General features: G+C 43.9%; 1 protein-coding gene across 2 annotated transcripts in view; it reads left to right on the top strand.

Annotated features, from left to right (window-relative positions):
- Positions 1–4,254: 4,254 nt before the first annotated feature.
- The window catches only part of gpr153 (G protein-coupled receptor 153), a 53,904-nt gene continuing 39,832 nt past the window's right edge, over positions 4,255–18,326 (top strand). Inside the window, exon 1 of one of the 2 annotated variants that reach the window (XM_029719791.1) lies at positions 4,255–4,714. The gene's annotated coding sequence lies outside the window, so the exon portion shown is untranslated. The remainder of the gene's footprint in view (positions 4,715–18,326) is intronic. The other variant, XM_029719793.1, reaches the window with a different exon arrangement.

Below are 18,326 nucleotides of genomic sequence, written 5' to 3'. Positions count from 1 at the left end.
ACAGTCTTAAGAGAGAGACGTTTCAAGTCTATAGCGTCTAACGGTTCGAAGGGAGGTCTAGATAGTATTCCAGAATCAGATCCAAATCCCATTTGGAAACTGAGGGGGCTCTTGAGGGGCATAATCGACGGACTCCCTTAAGAAATATTGCCATGAGTGGATGGCTGCCAAGTGGACCATCCTGCTCTTTATCATGACATGCTGAAATGGCTGCTGCGTATACCTTAAGTGTGGATGCAGCCCTGCCAGCATCGAACAAAGATCTCAAGAACAGGAGCACAGTTTTTATGCCGCAAGATTCTGGAGCAACCCCCTGCTCCCCACACCACTGGCAGAACACGCTCTACCTTGTGTCATAGGTTGATGTGGTGGACGGGGCCCTGGCACTCTGTAAGATGTTAACTACAGAGGGTTCAAGATCTAAACCAGACCATTTTTGCTGTTCAGCGGCCAGGCCCACAGCTGTAGGAGGGAGAGTTTCGGATGCCACAATGTGCCCTCCGCCTGTGACAATAGGTCCGGTCTCCGAGGTACAGTAGTTCCCATGCTCTCCCTGCTAGGGTTGACAGTATTGTGCTAAACCAGTGTCGTCTTGGCAATCTCGGGGCAATCAGAAGGTCCTGGTGGCCTGCTTTGCTGATTCTGTCCAGAGTCGCTGGAATCAGCGGGATTGGAGGGGAAGGTGTATAGCCTCTTCCTCGGACACTCGTGTGCTAGGGCATCTAGACCAAGTGGTCCGGGGGGGTTGGATATCGAGAACCAGAGGGGGCACTGTGTGTTCCTCTCTGAGGCTGACAGATCCACCTCCGCTTCCCCAAATAATCCCTTCATGCAACTCACTATTCGGGGATGTAGTCGCCACTCCCGTTCCGGAAGGCCGTCCCTGGACAGCATGTCCACTGCAGTGTTCAGGATCCCTGGGAGGTGTACAGCTTTTAGTGAGGCCAGATTCTTCTGTAACCACAGCAGAAGGGTATGTGCCATCTGGTGTAGGTAGATGGAACCCAGACCCCCCTGGTGGTTTATGTTTGGGAGAAAATTTAGCAGAGCTAGTTGGAGTGTTCATGTGGAGTTTGGACCAGCTAGGGTTCCATGTCCTGCTGGCTGCCCTCCCCCTCAATACTGCTCCCCAGCCTGTCAAGGAACCAGTTCCCTCCGATGGACTCTGCCCAAGCTTTTCCTGCCTGGAAGGAATTTTAGAGATCGCCACCTTGCCAGTGCTCGTGCGCATTTCTTGGACACAGTCAAGCGACAATACCTTTGTTCCTTGGGATGTAAACCCTGAGCATTGAACCACCTCTGCAGGTGTAGAAGGCCCACTTTGTATGCTATGCCGTTGAATGCAAAGCGCAGGAACTTCCTGTGAGCCGGGTGGATCGGTACGTGGAAGTAGGCCTCTTTTAAATCGAGAGTGGTGAACCACTTGCCTGGGTTGATAGCCTGTAGGATGCGAGATGGTTGAGAGGCCTCAAGTCCAGGACGGGGCGAAAGCCAAGCATCTTTCTTGGGGACTAGGAAATATACTCCATAGAACTCACTGTGCTGTTCTGATGGTTCGAGTTGTCTGATTGCATTCTTCTCCAGCAGGGAGGCAATCTCCAGTTGGAGAGCTTCTCTTTCCAAGGAGTCGGCTGTTGTAGTTGACCAAACCCCTCTGAACGATGGTGGCAGGCATTGGGACTGGAGTTTGTACCCCTGTAGTACTGTATCCAGCTCCCAGGGGCACTCCACAAGCTCCTACCACTTTTCCCAATGGGCTTGGGAGAAGAGACCGATGCCGGGGCCACACCCATCAGGATGACTGAGGTGGCCCGTCCTTTGTCTAGGTCATTAACAGCAAGGATGGAGATAGCATCAGGATCCTGTCTTAAGTCTTCAACGGAGCCTGTCGGGCTGAGAGAGCGGACCTGTGAAAACAGAGAGGCTGCCTGGGCCTCCAACTCATCCAGAGTAGGTCCCCTGTCCTTCTTGGACTGCTTGGTGGGAGGGCCCACCGCTGGGGAGGGTTGTTACGCTTGAGACTGCTCCCGGAGCCTCTAGCATTTGTCTCCTTCGTCATAGCTAATCGTGCATCACATAGGCGTCAGCCAAGAGTAGCACAAAACATGCAAGCCAGCATTGCATTTATCGCAAAAGTATGGCATGGATAATCTTCTCCTCGTCTAGACATAAGCAGAAATACAGATGTGTCTTATAGACCAGATAATAGTCTTAATACCACCCATTTAATACTATACCAGGAGTAAGTATAAAGTAGTTCTGCTCTTAGGGCAATATGTGAGTTAAGTAATAATATATTCTATGGATATCAGAATACATTCGAGAAATTCCACTCACAATGCCCAAAATGTATGGATGTGAGGAGCCAAACTCAACTGACATAGTAACAGACTGTGTGAGGAGATGTCCTGAGAACAGACTGGCCAACTCTTGCGAGATTACGGAGGCGCCAGCAAGAGAGTATGCTAGCTAGGATGCGAAGCCTGGAAATTAAGGTGCGACTCAGCAATCATCAGTCCTACTTCTGGAGAGCAACTGTGTTTAGCTAGACCTAGATAACACACAGAGTTTCCCCTATCCTGGGTAGGTGCGGTACCCAGCCTCAATCTCCAGAGAGAAGAGACTAGCGTCCAGCTGAAGCTAACAAGCAACAGGTAACGCAATTAGCCAGGAGGCTAACATGCGGACAGACAAGACAACTGAGCCTAGTGCCGTGAACAGGTTGGCCCAACCCGTTCACCCTACTTCGTAGCACGGTGTCGACCTGTAAGAAAAATCTTAACTGACGACAAAACACTGCAGAGCCCTCCTGGGAGGATTAAGCTCTTCCCAGAATAGAGTATACTCTACACACTCAACAAAAACTAATCTACAGAGTCTTCATCCACTTCTCACTCTCCTGTGTAGCCGAGGGAAGAAAAGAGGAAGTAACGCTATGCGCCCAGGTATTTATAGGGGGCACGCGCATCACACCCGTGGCATGGAATTACTCTGATATTTATATCTCGCCAGGCGGAAGGATATCCCAAGTCCCTCAAGCTGAATAGAACTTCTCTTTAGTATCCATTTGCGTGACGATATACTAGGATATACTGTAATCATAATTCATGTCGTTACTCAGCTATCGATGCAAAGTCTTGTCCAGTATAGCTTCAATTTCACAAAAATACATTTCACTGCCGGTGCAACCACACATGCACAAAATGTAGCATCCAGGTCAACTTGTGTTCTCCAGCATTACAATGTACATTGAACAAAAATATAAACGCAACATGTAAAGTGTTGGTCCCATGTTTCATGAGCTGAAATAAAAGATCCTAGAAATTTTCCATACACACAAAAAGCTTATTTCTCTCAAATGTTGTGCACAAATTTCTTTACATCCCTGCTAGTAAGCATTTCTCCTTTGCCATCTGACAGGTGTGGCAAATCAAGAAGCTGATCAGCATGATCATTACATAAGTGCACCTTGTGCTCGGGAAAATTAAAGGCCACTCTAAAATGTGCAGTTATGCCACAGATGTCTGAGGTTTTGAAGGAGCATGCAATTGCCATGCTAACTGCATAAATGTCCACCCGAGCTGTTGCCAGATCATTTTATGTTCATTTCTCTAACATAAGCCTCCTCCGACATTGTTTTAGAGAATCTGTCAGTACATCCAACCGGCCTCACAACCGCAGGTCACTTGTATGGCATCGTGTGGGAAAAGAGGTTTGCTGATGTTAACGTTGTGAACAGAGTGCCCCATGGTGGTGGTGGGGTTATGGTATGGGCAGGCATAAACTACGGACAACAAACACAATTGCATTTTATTGTTGGCAATTTGAATGCACAGAGATACTGTGATGAGATCTTGAGGCCCATTGTCATGCCTTTTTTAAGATATCTGTGACCAACAGATGCATATCTGTATTCCCTAGTCATGTGAAATCCATAGATTAGGGCCTAATGAATTCATTTCAATTGACTGATTTCCTTATATGAACGTAAAATGTTTGAAATTGCATGTTGCGTTTATATTTTTGTTCAGTATAGTTATAATGTTTTTGCAACGACATCTGGATCAAAATACATCTTAGGAGTCTTTTCTCCTCTGAGTCAAATAATAATATTCAACCAGGCGAAAAAAAAACGGGTAGTTGAAATTACGCATCAATATTGTATTGTATAGATGTTCAAAATATAGGCTAAGCACAGAGGAGACGACGACCAAGAAAATGATATTGTCCCAATAAATAATTTCTTATTATTGCGGTTTACTCCCACTGCCACAGGGAACTAAGCATGCCACATCCATCCAGCGGCGCAATCAGATATCGTTCAGTTACTGCCTCTCTTCGCGGCGAGTAGGCCTACATCCTATGTGATACGGAGCATTGTGGCCTTAATTAAATGGGGAAATTGACGAGCTATATCATTTCTTATTACTCATTTTTGTAGAGATGACACTCCATTAGTGGGTGTGCGTCAAATATACGTTTTCTCCAAATAGGACAAAGGACGCGCGCTACAATAATGGCCACGTACAGCTGTGCTGATACTGTTTCAAATCTGCCCGTTCATTTTCGAAGTCACACTGTTGGATTGATGTTAACAGTCGCCCGTGTCGTTCCTCAATTCGGAATGTAAGGACTGACCACGACTTTTGTGGACTACAGCAAAAGTAATATCACAGAAAGATTGGAATAGTCTGCGGGTGGAATCTTTCATAAGGTAAGAATACAACATTATCCTAAGCATCCACGCATAATTCACGAGGCTGGGTGATTAGATTAATTTAGCAAACCTATTTAAATGATTTATGAACCAGATAAGTAGCTACTAATGCTGTTTATTAAACAAAACATAATTGCGTATTATTGCTAATTCAATGCTTAAGGTAAACTGTATTTCTCTTCACTTACATGTTGATGTCATGGCGAAACCAACCCTACAGCAAAAAAGAGTCATAGACTAGAAAACCAGAGACTAGAATTTATATGCAAACCTCTTGAATAAAATATAGCCTAAACTGTGCCTACATAGGAGGTAATCCTTGAATGTATTTTATTAAATGGTGATATGCCTAATTTGATGAACAAGACAGTATTCGAAACGAATTAACCATTATCAATTGACAAGGCACGAGCGCTGTAATCATTGGAGAAGTCATGGCTTACTGTACATTGCCTGCAGTCAGAGTGAAGAAGCTCTATCTATGTATGATTTCATTGCAAAAACTCGGTTCAACTGTTTAAAATGAAGGGCTTGAGAACTTCTGAGTTTGTGAGAAGACAGAAGACAGTTGTATGGTTTTATGAATTACATGTTTTATGTATATGGAAATTGGATCTCAGAAAATACAATGCTTTGGCAGCATAGAAAACAGTAAATTACAATACAGAAATTACTAGAAAATGGATGCATCTGTGGTTAGGTCTACAGCCTAACACCCCAAAGCTTCTGGCATAACGTGCACATAGCAGGTAGCCTAACTGTTAAGAGCGATGGGCTGTTAACCTAAAAGGTCACTGGTTCAAATCCCTAAGGTGGGAATTCTGCCCTTGAGCAAGGCAGTGAACACTGAACAACAACTGCTCCCTGGGCATTTGATTAAGGCAGCCCCCCCCCACCTCTCTGAATCAGAGGGTTAAATACGGAAGAGGCATTTCGGTTGAATGCGTTCAGTTGTGGAACTGACTAGGTTTTCCCTTTCTTGCACCTCTTCAATGTATCAACTACAATGGTGTCTTATGAACATTATCAATCATTTATATCAGGCACATATTCATCCTCAGGCAGAGACTGTAGTACTTTGTCTCAACTTTTTTAGTTTCCTATTGATTTGCGTAAAACATTTTTGTTGTGTTTTTGTTAAGTTATATCAAGCTTTTGTGTCTAATGATTTTGCATGTCTTGGCTCTGCCGTTGCGTTGCTTTGTGGCCAGTTGTCTGCACCAACCTAATCATTGAAGTATTGTCTAACAGGGCCATAAGGAAAGGGACTGAGGAACTGCTTATTGCCACCACTTTTGTCTGTAGATTACCATATATTACACAACTGACAGGATATTGGAAATTGGTTGTCTGTGTGACTGAAGACCACATTTGCCTACTGAGCTAAACCTTAGACATTATCTCTGAGAGAGCCAATACACAATTCTTTAGGTCTCTGGCATGGTGTCAGAAGAAGCCCGTCTGGTGAACTGGCTCCACTACATTCACTCTTCCCTTCAATCTTGGCACCAGTGTTACTGACCATGTATCGTCCCGGACTGCAATAACCTGCTAAGCAAAAGCCGAGACGTTAGGTCGTTCAGCCCAAACACAAAATTACAAGTTTTCAGGTCTCCGGCAAGGTTACTCATCACATGAAACAGTTGAATGAACTAACTCATATACCACGTCTATCTATAAATCACTGATAGGCCTACATCTGAGCACCAGTACACACCCTTACATACACACACCGGAACATGAGTACACATATACCACACACCTTTGAAAACAAAGACCAATATCCTGAACACAAATAATATTTACAAATACACATTCAGGAACACACTTGAATACAATTATACATGCAATCATACACCAAATGACATGTAGCCTATGCATTTGCACATGACTTGAGAATATTCCATATCATACACACCTGAACAGAAATGATGGTTCCTAGTCATTCAGTAGTATTAATTAAGGCAGCTTATGAGTCATACACACAAGCTTGTCACCTGCCGCCCCTCTGTTTAAAATATTTTAACTAGGTCATTGCCACCTGGGATTCTTTTTTAGACGTGTGGATTACGGGGTGCGGGTGCACCAGATAGCAAGGTTATTATAGTAAACTAAAACTGAAATTTAAGCCAAAACTAATCATGAAAAAACTATTCAGTAAAATGAAATAAAATAATTAACTCGTTTCAAAAACTAAAACTGTTCTGAAACTATTATCTTCGACTCCAAAATAAACTAAAATACAATAAAAATCATTCTGAATTATGTTCAGTTTTAGTTTTCTTTTCTAAACTTTGGGCAAAAATCAAATGGGTTCTCATTTAGGTTTTCAAGCTTTTGGGGGGATTTTCAAGCTATTGATCTGTCTGTCAGAGAAGACGCAGGAGACGAGAAGCAAGTACAGGGAGGGAACATTTAATGAAACTCGGACAGGAACAGAATACGGACAGCATCTGGACAGGGCAAAATGAAAACGATAATTCTGACACAGGGATCTAACAGAGGAACAGACAGATATAGTAGGGGCAATCAACAAGGTAATGGAGTCCAGGTGAGTCCAGCGAGCTCTGATGTGCGTAATGATGGTGACAGGTGTGCGTAATGATGGGCAGCCTGGCGCCCTCGAGCGCCAGAGAGGATTAGCGGGAAGAGGCGTGACAGTACCCCCCTCCCCCTAGGGACGCAACCCGGGGTCCTACCTGGGCGAGCCTGACGGGCCAGCCGAGATGTGGGCGCTGGACAAGCCGGCTGAGGCGTAGAAGCCCGGCAAGCCGGCTAAGGCGTGGGAGCCCGATGAGCTGGCGGAGGCGTGGGAGCCCGACGATCCCGCTGAGGCGTGGGTCCTTGACGAGCCGGCTGAGGCATGACGTGGGATGTGAGCCTGATGAGCCAGCTGGGGCGTGGGAGCCCGACGACCCGGCTGAGGCATGACGTGGGATGGGTGCCAGCCGAGCCAACCGAGGCAAGGAAACCTCTCGAGTCGGCAAAGGCGTGGAAGCCCGATGAGCCAGCTGAGGCACCCCCGGTTCCTACGGCAGCGGCACCCGGACCCGACGTCATCAACAAAAAACAAAACCCTCCCTGATGCTTCAAATATTGTTGTCAGCATTCTGTGAGGACAGACGCTAGAGACGAGAAGCAAGTACAGGGAGTGAACATTTAATGAAACACGCACAGGAACAGAATACGGACAGCATCTGGACAGGGGAAAACAAAAAGTCCAGGTGAAGTCCAGGTGAGTCCAGCGAGCGCTGATGCGCGTAATGATGGTGACAGGTGTGCGTGACACTGTCAGGTCGAGCGCCAGAGAGGAGGAGCGGGGGCATGCATGACACTGTCAGGTAAATGCTGCTAGGAGATGGTGATGTTTCAAATAGGCCTAGCTTGTGCATCACTATCACTAGCTAATCTCAGTTAACCCGGAACTAAAGTATTGCGTAATTGGTCAGCTGCTCGATTAAGTTCTGGGTTCATACATGTTAAGAGAAGTGATCAAGAAATGCTAGAACAAGGAGTGGAACTGGAACGAGAAGCTCCACCCTCTCTCTTTGCATGTTTGGGGCCCGGATTTCCCTTCCCCTTCCGAAATTCAAAAGATGCTAACACCTGCGAAATTGTGATTTGTCAAAATAACCAGTGACCAAAAAAACAACATCGGAACTACTGCAGCTCGTCATTAACTTTGTTGATATTTTTATCAACCTACTGCATACCTATTAAAATATAAATTTTAGTGTGCAGGGTGTGCTTACCAGCATGCTAACACTCATTAAGACAGAGCGGTAGTATCGCTAGCATTCACTGGTTGAAGTTGAAGTAACATTTGAGTGTAATGGAGTTCACTGGTGACTATGACATGAATATACAGGTAACTGCAAAAATAATGGAAACACTTGAGTAAATGAGGGATACAAAGTGTATTGAAAGCAGGTGCTTCCACACAGGTGTGGTTCCTGAGTTAATTAAGCAATTAACATCCCATCATGCTTAGGGTCATGTGCTGGGCAGGCCATTATTTTGCTTACCATGGCTAAGCCCCAATAGGATGAAAATGCCCCCATCCACAGGGCACAAGTTGTCACTGAATGGTTTGATGAGCATTAAAACTATGCAAATCATATGCCATGGCCGTCTCAGTCACCAGATCTTAACTCAATTGAACACTTATGGGAGATTCTGGAGTGGGGCCTCAGCTGAGATAGCGTTTTCCACCACCATCAACAAAACACCAAATGATGGAATTTCTCGTGGAAGAATGGTGTTGCATCCCTCCAATAGAGTTCCAGACACTTGTAGAATCTATGTCAAGGTGCATTGAAGCTGGCTCATAGTGGCGCAATGCCCTATTAAGACACTTTATGCTGGTGTTTCCTTTATTTTGGCAGTTACCTGAATATCATTCGTGACATTTGGACAGGAGCTATAATTACGGTTATAATACAACAAAAGCTGTATGTCGTTATTGCTTGAATTCAGGAGTGGCTGAACTGTTTTTAATGGGGAAAGGTTGGCGCGTACCCCGCTTCTGTGATTTTCGTTGAAAGCTCTGCTTCCGGTGCGTGGACCTATTACTGCCGAATATAAAACGAAGAAAAAAACACACAAATATAATAAAGTTGGCAGAGATGACACTTTAGGACAGATGGAAGGTCAAAAAATGAAGCCATGAGAACATCGTGGGGAATCATTGTACATGGATGAGGTCTGCCAAGTTTTTCAAATGTCAAAGGAGGGCTCTCACAGAAAAAGTGTGAATACCACTGCCAACCAGGTCGCTGGCCTTACCACACGCTACTGGCAAATACTTGACTCCATGATGGTAGTATATGAGTCATTCTACAGAAGTGGTGCAAATATGTCGTCCAACATATATTAGGTAGACATACAGAACCAGTCAAAAGTTTGGACAGACCTACTCATTCGAGGGTTTTTTGTTATATGTACTAGAGTAATAGTGAAGACATCAAAACTATGAAATAACACATATGGAATCATGTAGTAAAACCAAAAAAGTGTTAAACAAATCAAAATATATTTTATATATGAGATTCTTCAAAGTTAGCCACCCTTTGCCTTGATGACAGCTTTGCACACTCTTGGCATTCTCTCAACCAGCTTCATGAGGTAGTCAGTTATTTGTCACATGCTTCGTAAACAACAGGTGCAGACTAACAGTGAAATGCTTACTTACGGGTCCTTTTCCAACAATGCAGAGTTAAAGATAAAAAATGTAATAAAAAATAGAAATAGTGACATTAGGAATAAATATCCAGTGAATAACAAGTAACAATAATGAGTAAAAATAAGATGGCTATATACAGGGAGTATCGGTAGGGGTACGAGGTAATTGAGGTAGCTATGTACATATAGATAGGGGTTAAGTGACTAGGCACTTAACTTGTCATGCTCTCATCTTGCTAGGTCTGGATCTTGGAAACAATGTCCTGGTATATACACTGCTCAAAAAAATAAAGGGAACACTTAAACAACACAATGTAACTCAAAGTCAATCACACTTCTGTGAAATCAAACTGTCCACTTAGGAAGCAACACTGATTGACAATAAATTTCACATGCTGTTGTGCAAATGGAATAGACAACAGGTGGAAATTATAGGCAATTAGCAAGACACCCCCAATAAAGGAGTGGTTCTGCAGGTGGTAACCACAGACCACTTCTCAGTTCCTATGCTTCCTGGCTGATGTTTTGGTCACTTTTGAATGCTGGCGGTGCTTTCACTCTAGTGGTAGCATGAGACGGAGTCTACAACCCACACAAGTGGCTCAGGTAGTGCAGCTCATCCAGGATGGCACATCAATGCGAGCTGTGGCAAGAAGGTTTGCTGTGTCTGTCAGCGTAGTGTCCAGAGCATGGAGGCGCTACCAGGAGACAGGCCAGTACATCAGGAGATGTGGAGGAGGCCGTAGGAGGGCAACAACCCAGCAGCAGGACCGCTACCTCCGCCTTTGTGCAAGGAGGAGCAGGAGAAGCACTGCCAGAGCCCTGCAAAATGACCTTCAGCAGGCCACAAATGTGCATGTGTCTGCTCAAACGGTCAGAAACAGACTCCATGAGGGTGGTATGAGGGCCCGACGTCCACAGGTGGGGGTTGTGCTTACAGCCCAACACCGTGCAGGACGTTTGGCATTTGCCAGAGAACACCAAGATTGGCAAATTCGCCACTGGCGCCCTGTGCTCTTCACAGATGAAAGCAGGTTCACACTGAGCACGTGACAGACGTGACAGAGTCTGGAGACGCCGTGGAGAACGTTCTGCTGCTTGTAACATCCTCCAGCATGACCGGTTTGGCGGTGGGTCAGTCATGGTGTGGGGTGGCATTTCTTTGGGGGGCCGCACAGCCCTCCATGTGCTCGCCAGAGGTAGCCTGACTGCCATTAGGTACCGAGATGAGATCCTCAGACCCCTTGTGAGACCATATGCTTGTGCAGGTGGCCCTGGGTTCCTCCTAATGCAAGACAATGCTAGACCTCATGTGGCTGGAGTGTGTCAGCAGTTCCTGCAAGAGGAAGGCATTGATGCTATGGACTGGCCCGCCCGTTCCCCAGAGCTGAATCCAATTGAGCACATCTGGGACATCATGTCTCGCTCCATCCACCAACGCCACGTTGCACCACAGACTGTCGAGGAGTTGGCGGATGCTTTAGTCCAGGTCTGGGAGGAGATCCCTCAGGAGACCATCCGCCACCTCATCAGGAGCATGCCCAGGCATTGTAGGGAGGTCATACAGGCACGTGGAGGCCACACACACTACTGAGCCTCATTTTGACTTGTTTTAAGGACATTACATCAAAGTTGGATCAGCCTGTAGTGTGGTTTTCCACTTTAATTTTGAGTGTGACTCCAAATCCAGACCTCAATGGGTTGATAAATTGGATTTCCATTGATTATTTTTGTGTGATTTTGTTGTCAGCACATTCAACTATGTAAAGAAAAAAGTATTTAATAAGATTATTTCTTTCATTCAGAACTAGGATGTGTTGTTTAAGTGTTCCCTTTATTTTTTTGAGCAGTATATATTGTTCTTGGAACCTGGATATAACCTTAGTTTTTGGTTTACAAACCATAGGCAACCCAATTTGAAGAAGACTCCAGCCACCCAAGTCATAGACTGTTCTCTCTGCTAAATAGCTAATCATAAATGGCTATCGGGACTACCTGCATTGACCCATTTTTGCACTAACTCTCTTGCACTGACTCTAGTATGCACACACACTGGACTCTACTCACGTACTCACACAGACTTACACTGACACCCCAACACACACATACAGTGCATTTGAAAAGTATTCAGACCCCTTGACTTTTTCCACATTTTGTTATGGTACAACCTTATTCTAAAATTGATTAAATTGTTTTTTACCCTCATCAACCTAAACACAATACCCCATAAAGACAAAGCAAAAACAGCTTTTTAGAAATGTTTGCAAATGTATACTTTGATGAAGCACCTTTGGCAGCGATTACAGCCTCGAGTCTTCTTGGCTATGACGCTACAAGCTTGGCACACCTGTATTTGGGGAGTTTCTCCCGTTCTTCTCTGCAGATCCTCTCAAGCTCTGTCAGGTTGGATGGGAGCATAGCTGCACAGCTATTTCCAGGTCTCTCCAGAGATGTTCGATTGGGTTCAAGACCAGGCTCTGGCTGGGCCACTCAAGGACATTCAGAGACTTGTCCCGAAGCCACTCCTGCGTTGTCTTGGCTGTGTGCTCAGGGTCGTTGTCCTATTGCAAGGTGAACCTTCGCCCCAGTCTGAGGTCCTGAGTGCTCAGGAGCAGGTTTTCATCAACGATCTTTCTGTACTTGGCTCTGTTCATCTTTCCCTCGATCCTGACTAGTCTCTTAGTCCCTGCTACTGAAATACATCCCCACAACACGATGCTGCCACCACCATGCTTCACCGAAGGGATGGTGCCAGGTTTCCTCCAGACGTGACGCTTGGCATCGTGTTTCTCGTTGCCTGAGTCCTTTAGGTGCCTTTTGGCACAACTCCAAGTTGGCTGTCACGTGCCTTTTACTGACAGGTGTGTGCCTTTCCAAATCATGCCCAATCAATTGAATTTACCACAGGTGGACTCCAATCAAGTTGTAGAAACATCTCAAGGATGATAAATGGAAACAGGATGCACCTGAGCTCAATTTCGAGTCTCATAGCAAAGGGTCTGAATACTTATGTAAATACGGTATTTCTGTTCTATTTTAATAAATTTGCAAACTTTTCTAAAAACCTGTTTTCGCTGTATGGGGTATTGTGTGTAGATTTCTGAATAAGGTTGTAACGTAACAAAATGTGGAAAAAGTGAAGGAGTCTGAAAACTTTTGGAATGCACTATACACACACAAACACTACATACGCCCACACACACATAACATATGCACAAACTCACACACACACTTTTACACTCACCACATTTGCTGTTGCTACTGTCTATTATCTATCCTAGTTAAAGACCAAATTTATAGTAGAGTACATTATAGTAGAGTACAGTACAGTACAGTAAAGTACAGTAGAGTAGGTTACAGTACAGTATAGGGGTGTGAACTTTTAAACGTTAAAATGTTTGAGCAAAATTAGGACGTTAACATAAAAATAAATCCTTAACCGATTTTTTATTACAATTTTTCTCACAAAATTAAAATCCCAGTGCAGTTATTACAAAACTACCACTAACAGGTCCCGATCATCATAATAAAGGGAAAATGTAAATTAAACAAATGCCTAACACAGCAATACTGTAAAGTTGGCATCTTTCAAATTATTTACCACAGATATGAAGTGCTCTGCACTTTATCACCATTAAGTTGGAGAAGTGGCAGAGAAAGGCAAGCGACAGCAGAGAACAGCCTGCTCTGCTCTGAGTCAGTATATCGAGTCTGCTGCTGCGCTGTGCTTTTATCTGACCCAATGTTACAACGATTGGTGCTTTGGAAACATGCTGAAGTACGGACTGACTACTGGGAACTTCATCAGCAAGCTGTCAAACTATTGCAAATGAGTGACAAGCTACAAACTGTTTATCTGTGCAGTGCCCAACATCCTTACACTCTTAGAGAAAAGGTGCTAGCCCCATAGGACAACCCTTTTTTGGTTGCAGGGAAACCCTTTTGGGTTCCATGTAGAACCTTTTCTACAGAGTGTTCTGCATGGTACCCCAAAGGGTTCTACCTGGAGCCAAAAAGGGTTCTACCTGCAACCAGAAAGGTTCTCCTATGGGGACAGACGAAGAACCCTTTTCGGTGTAGCTATTGCAGCTCGCTAAAGTTCCATCCCTGTGTACAGGTTAGCGTTTTTCGTCATGAATCTTGTTCTGGAGGCAGCTCTACAGAGTGGTCACTAGCTGGCACAGCCACAAAGTCATAAAACCTAATCCTAACCTTAACCCTGACCTTAACCATAATGCTTAGCCTCCTAACCTTAAGTCCAAAAAGCAATATTTATAGCAAATTTTGACTTTGCAGCTCGCCTATCTAAGGGGAAGTCACTCAGTTCTGCTTCCAGGACAAGACTCATGACAATAAATGTCAACCTGCCCCTGTGTTTGTCAGTGAAGCTAGCTAGCTAGCTAGCAGGCAGGCTACAACAAGCTAAATCAGCTGAGGAAATCACTGGTGGCCGACATACTTGCACATATTTTGTGCATGAGTAGAGAGAAGTAATTTTGTCATTTTGTTTTCTCACTGTCTATCAGAGTGTGCGTCTGTGTCTGTCCCAGTGCCCGTGTTTCATAGCGAGTGACCTGCACAACAGGTCACGGGAGACAATGCTAACAAATGAATTTAGAATTTTGTAATATTGGTACGTGGCAGTTGGAATGTTGAGTGACCAAAACCACTATCAAACTATTAAACAGGGATCACTATAGAAAGCGGCCCCTTGATACAGGACTTAGGGGCCAAGTTTTCGGTTTGAGATTCAGCCTATGACTGAATCATTGCCCCATAGCGGTCATACGCAATAGGACCATATTTTAATCCCAAAACCATATTTTACATATTTCTTGATATATTAGATGTTCGGCAGTGACACTTAAAAATACATGAAGATTTACCAACATGCTCACTAATTTTCTCCAAAATGTTTGCAGACAGACAACTCACCATGTGTCGATGCTGGAGAGGGATGCAATCCCATCACCTGGTAATATTTGTAGGAGTGTTGCTTAAGGCACATTCATTCTACTGTCTTTTAATGTGTGTGTTCGGCGTTGATTTCAAAAGGTGGGACAGGATAAAACAACTCCTAATTAGATCAGTATATTTCAATGTAATAACAGAACAACTCAAGATGTTTGATTGAAATAATGGTGTTAAAAAATGGCTATATTTTCAAACAGCCACCTCTCAATAGAAATACGTTTATAAACAATGACTTTGTACTACATTCATTTAACAATGAATATGTGTTTGTTATTGCCTTGGATTGAATTAGAACATATCATGATGTTAATAAATGTTTTAAGTTTAGAGACTTTTTTTTACAGTAGTTTGTTTTTATTTACCCCCAAAAATTTGATTTGAATATATCGGGTTTTTTTTACAGCACCTTGCACTTTCACCCTATGCATTCTTTTGAGCATGGATTCAATTAAGTATATTATTTTTGTATCTCGACCTCCTTGGGTTATTCCTTTTCATGGTTTTGAGTCTGAATACCTTTTGAACTCCCCAAAAATATTTGTCAAAATTCGCTCTTTTATGATTTCTTAATCAATAGAGACTACACCAACGCACAGGACATACTTTTGCTCTGTGCAAAGTTGAGGATTTGATCATTCATTTACTGTCAGCGTGTCTTCAGCATGACCTCCAGTCCCTAATGACTCAATCAAGTACTTCATCAACCTGGAATGAAGTGTTGCCGATCACTGCATCAGAGATATCATATTGGGATAATTGTTTATCGCAAGTTGATTATTCGTCATTCACTGAAGATGAGTCAGATAGATTGCATCTTGGCTTCTGAAGGACTAGTTCATCCCACTTGGTGAGAGTGCTGTGTCTTCACATCTGCTGCCTGCCTGCCTGCCTCCCTGCCTGTGGTGGATGACTCAGCGGGCCACGCCAGCTGTAATTCCTAAACTGTCTCTGACTCCCCCATCCTGGAGACAGGCTTTGTACTCCATGACACTACAGTATTCTGCACTATTCCAAAAGGGGAAGATCAGTTAATACCTCGGAATAGTAAGTCCCACTCTGCTTCCATTCAGGCCCAGTCTCTCACATGGACAATGGGCGTGTCAGATATCTTCCAGTAACAGATAATGCTGATGATGGTACGCTGAAGTGAGCTGTTTGTATGCATGGGAGAATGACACTGTAGTCAGCCATTTGATAGCACTCCAAGAACACTCGCCACAACACTCCGAGGCCTTGTACTTGAAACAGAAAATGTCACCCCTAAAGATCTCACAATTGTACTATGTATGTACATGGTCTGAGAGACCCTATGACCTAACCTGTGTCATTAATAAATTGGAGACCTGTGTCTCTTAAACAACACAGTAAAAACAGGCGAAGGGTAATCTGATCCTAGATCTTTCTACTAACTTCTGACTAAGCTCTGCTATATCTGGCTCTTATTTATCAGCTGTTCTCCATTCACTTATAGGAGGCATAGTGTTGCCTTCGTGATAATGTCATAAGCATGTCATAATACTCCATAACGTGTGAATTATGTCAGTAAGCTGCCGTTAGTTTCTAAGACATGTTTGCCAGCGTTCGTGACATTATTCAGACTCATATTTACATTGTATTTACATTTCAGCAATACATGTTATTAACTTCCTAATGGGACCTCCATTATGGCAGTTCATACACGTCACATAGAATTGCTTGGAAACACAAATGTACTACTCTTTATTGTATTTTGCGGTTCCCTTTCAGGTTTTCACTCGATGTTACCACAAAATGGGAATACCAGCTTGGAACCACTCCCTGACTAGACAAGTGACTTCTCTTTTTGAGTGTGGCATTTGTGCTATTTTAGCTCACTTCCCAAGCGGTAGGTGAAAAGCTCTCTTTGGATGACCAGAGCCTTTCAGTGACTTAATGAGTCTCTCCTGGGGCCAAAGCAAAGTGCTTGTTGAGTTTTAGGGTCGCGAGGCTTCACGGCTACGAGGGTGTGCAGGCGGCGCTTCCGGTTTAGACGCTGGCCTGCTGCGGCACGGAGCGTTCATCTTTTCCGACAGCTCTGGAGAGAGAGGCGCTTTCGGCCTAGGCCGATGCATCGTGCTGATTGGCGGCAAGGCACCGGGGGCATGAGCAGCTCTCCCACCCCAACTTACAAACCAATGGGGAGATGTAGGTCAGCTTCACATTCAAACACACACACCTCTGTTCTGTCTCTCCAAACACACTGACCTGTCTATCTGTCTGCATCCTATCCTTTTGTGTGATATACTGTCTCCATCAATCTACTTTATATTCTGTTTATTTCATTCTCTCTCACTCTCATTAACTCACACACTTATTCACTTACTCTCTCTCTATATATATATACAGTACCAGTCAAAACTTTGGACACAACGACTCATTCAATGGTTTTTCTTTATTTTTACTATTTTCTACATTGTAGTATAATAGTGACGACATCAAAACTATAAAATAACACATATGGAATCATGTAGTAACCAAAAAAGTGTTAAACAAATCAAAATCTATTTTACATTTTAGATTCTTCATTGCAGCCACCCTTTGCCTTGATGACAGCTGTGGTAGCCATGCTTGTTAAGTGTGCCTTGAATTCTAAATAAAGCACAGACAGTGTCACCAGAAAAGCACCCCTACACCATCACACCTCCTCCTCCATGCTTCACGGTGGGAACCACACATGATCATCTGTTTACCTACTCTCACAAAGACACAGTGGTTGGAACCAAAAATCTAAAGTTTGGACTCATCAGACCAAAGGACAGATTTCCACCGGTCTAATGTCCATTGCTCGTGTTTCTTGGCCCAAGCAAGTCTCTTCTTCTTATTGGTGTCCTTTAGTAGTGGTTTCTTTGCAGCAATTCGACCATGAAGGCCTGATTCACGCAGTCTCCTCTGAACAGTAGTGGTTGAGATGTGTCTGTTACTTGAACTCTGTGAAGCATTTATTTGGGCTGCAATCTGAGGTGCAGTTAATTCTAATGAACTTATCCTCTGCAGCAGAGGTAACTCTGGGTCTTCCTTTCCTTTGGCATTCCTCATGAGAGCCAGTTTCATCATAGCGCTTGATGGTTTTTGCAACTGCACTTGAAGAATCTTTCAAAGTTCTTGCAATTTTCCGGATTGACTGACCTTCACGTCTCAAAGTAATGATGGACTGTCATTTCTCTTTGCTTATTTGAGCTGTTCTTTTTATAATATGGACTTGGTTGTTTACCAAATAGGGCTATCTTCTGTATACCACCCCTACCTTGTCACAACACAACTGATTGGCTCAAACGCATTAAGAAGGAAAGAAATTCCACAAATTAACTTTTAACAAGGCACACCTGTAATTGAAATGCATTCCAGGTGACTACCTCATGAAGCTGGTTGAGAGAATGGCAAGAGTGTGCAAAGCTGTCATCAAGGCAAAGGGTGGCTACTTCGAAGAATCTAAAAT

The sequence above is a fragment of the Salmo trutta genome, chromosome 28, assembly GCF_901001165.1.
Source record: "Salmo trutta chromosome 28, fSalTru1.1, whole genome shotgun sequence".
Taxonomy (NCBI): domain Eukaryota; kingdom Metazoa; phylum Chordata; class Actinopteri; order Salmoniformes; family Salmonidae; genus Salmo; species Salmo trutta.
This window is presented reverse-complemented; position numbering and strand designations above follow the sequence as displayed.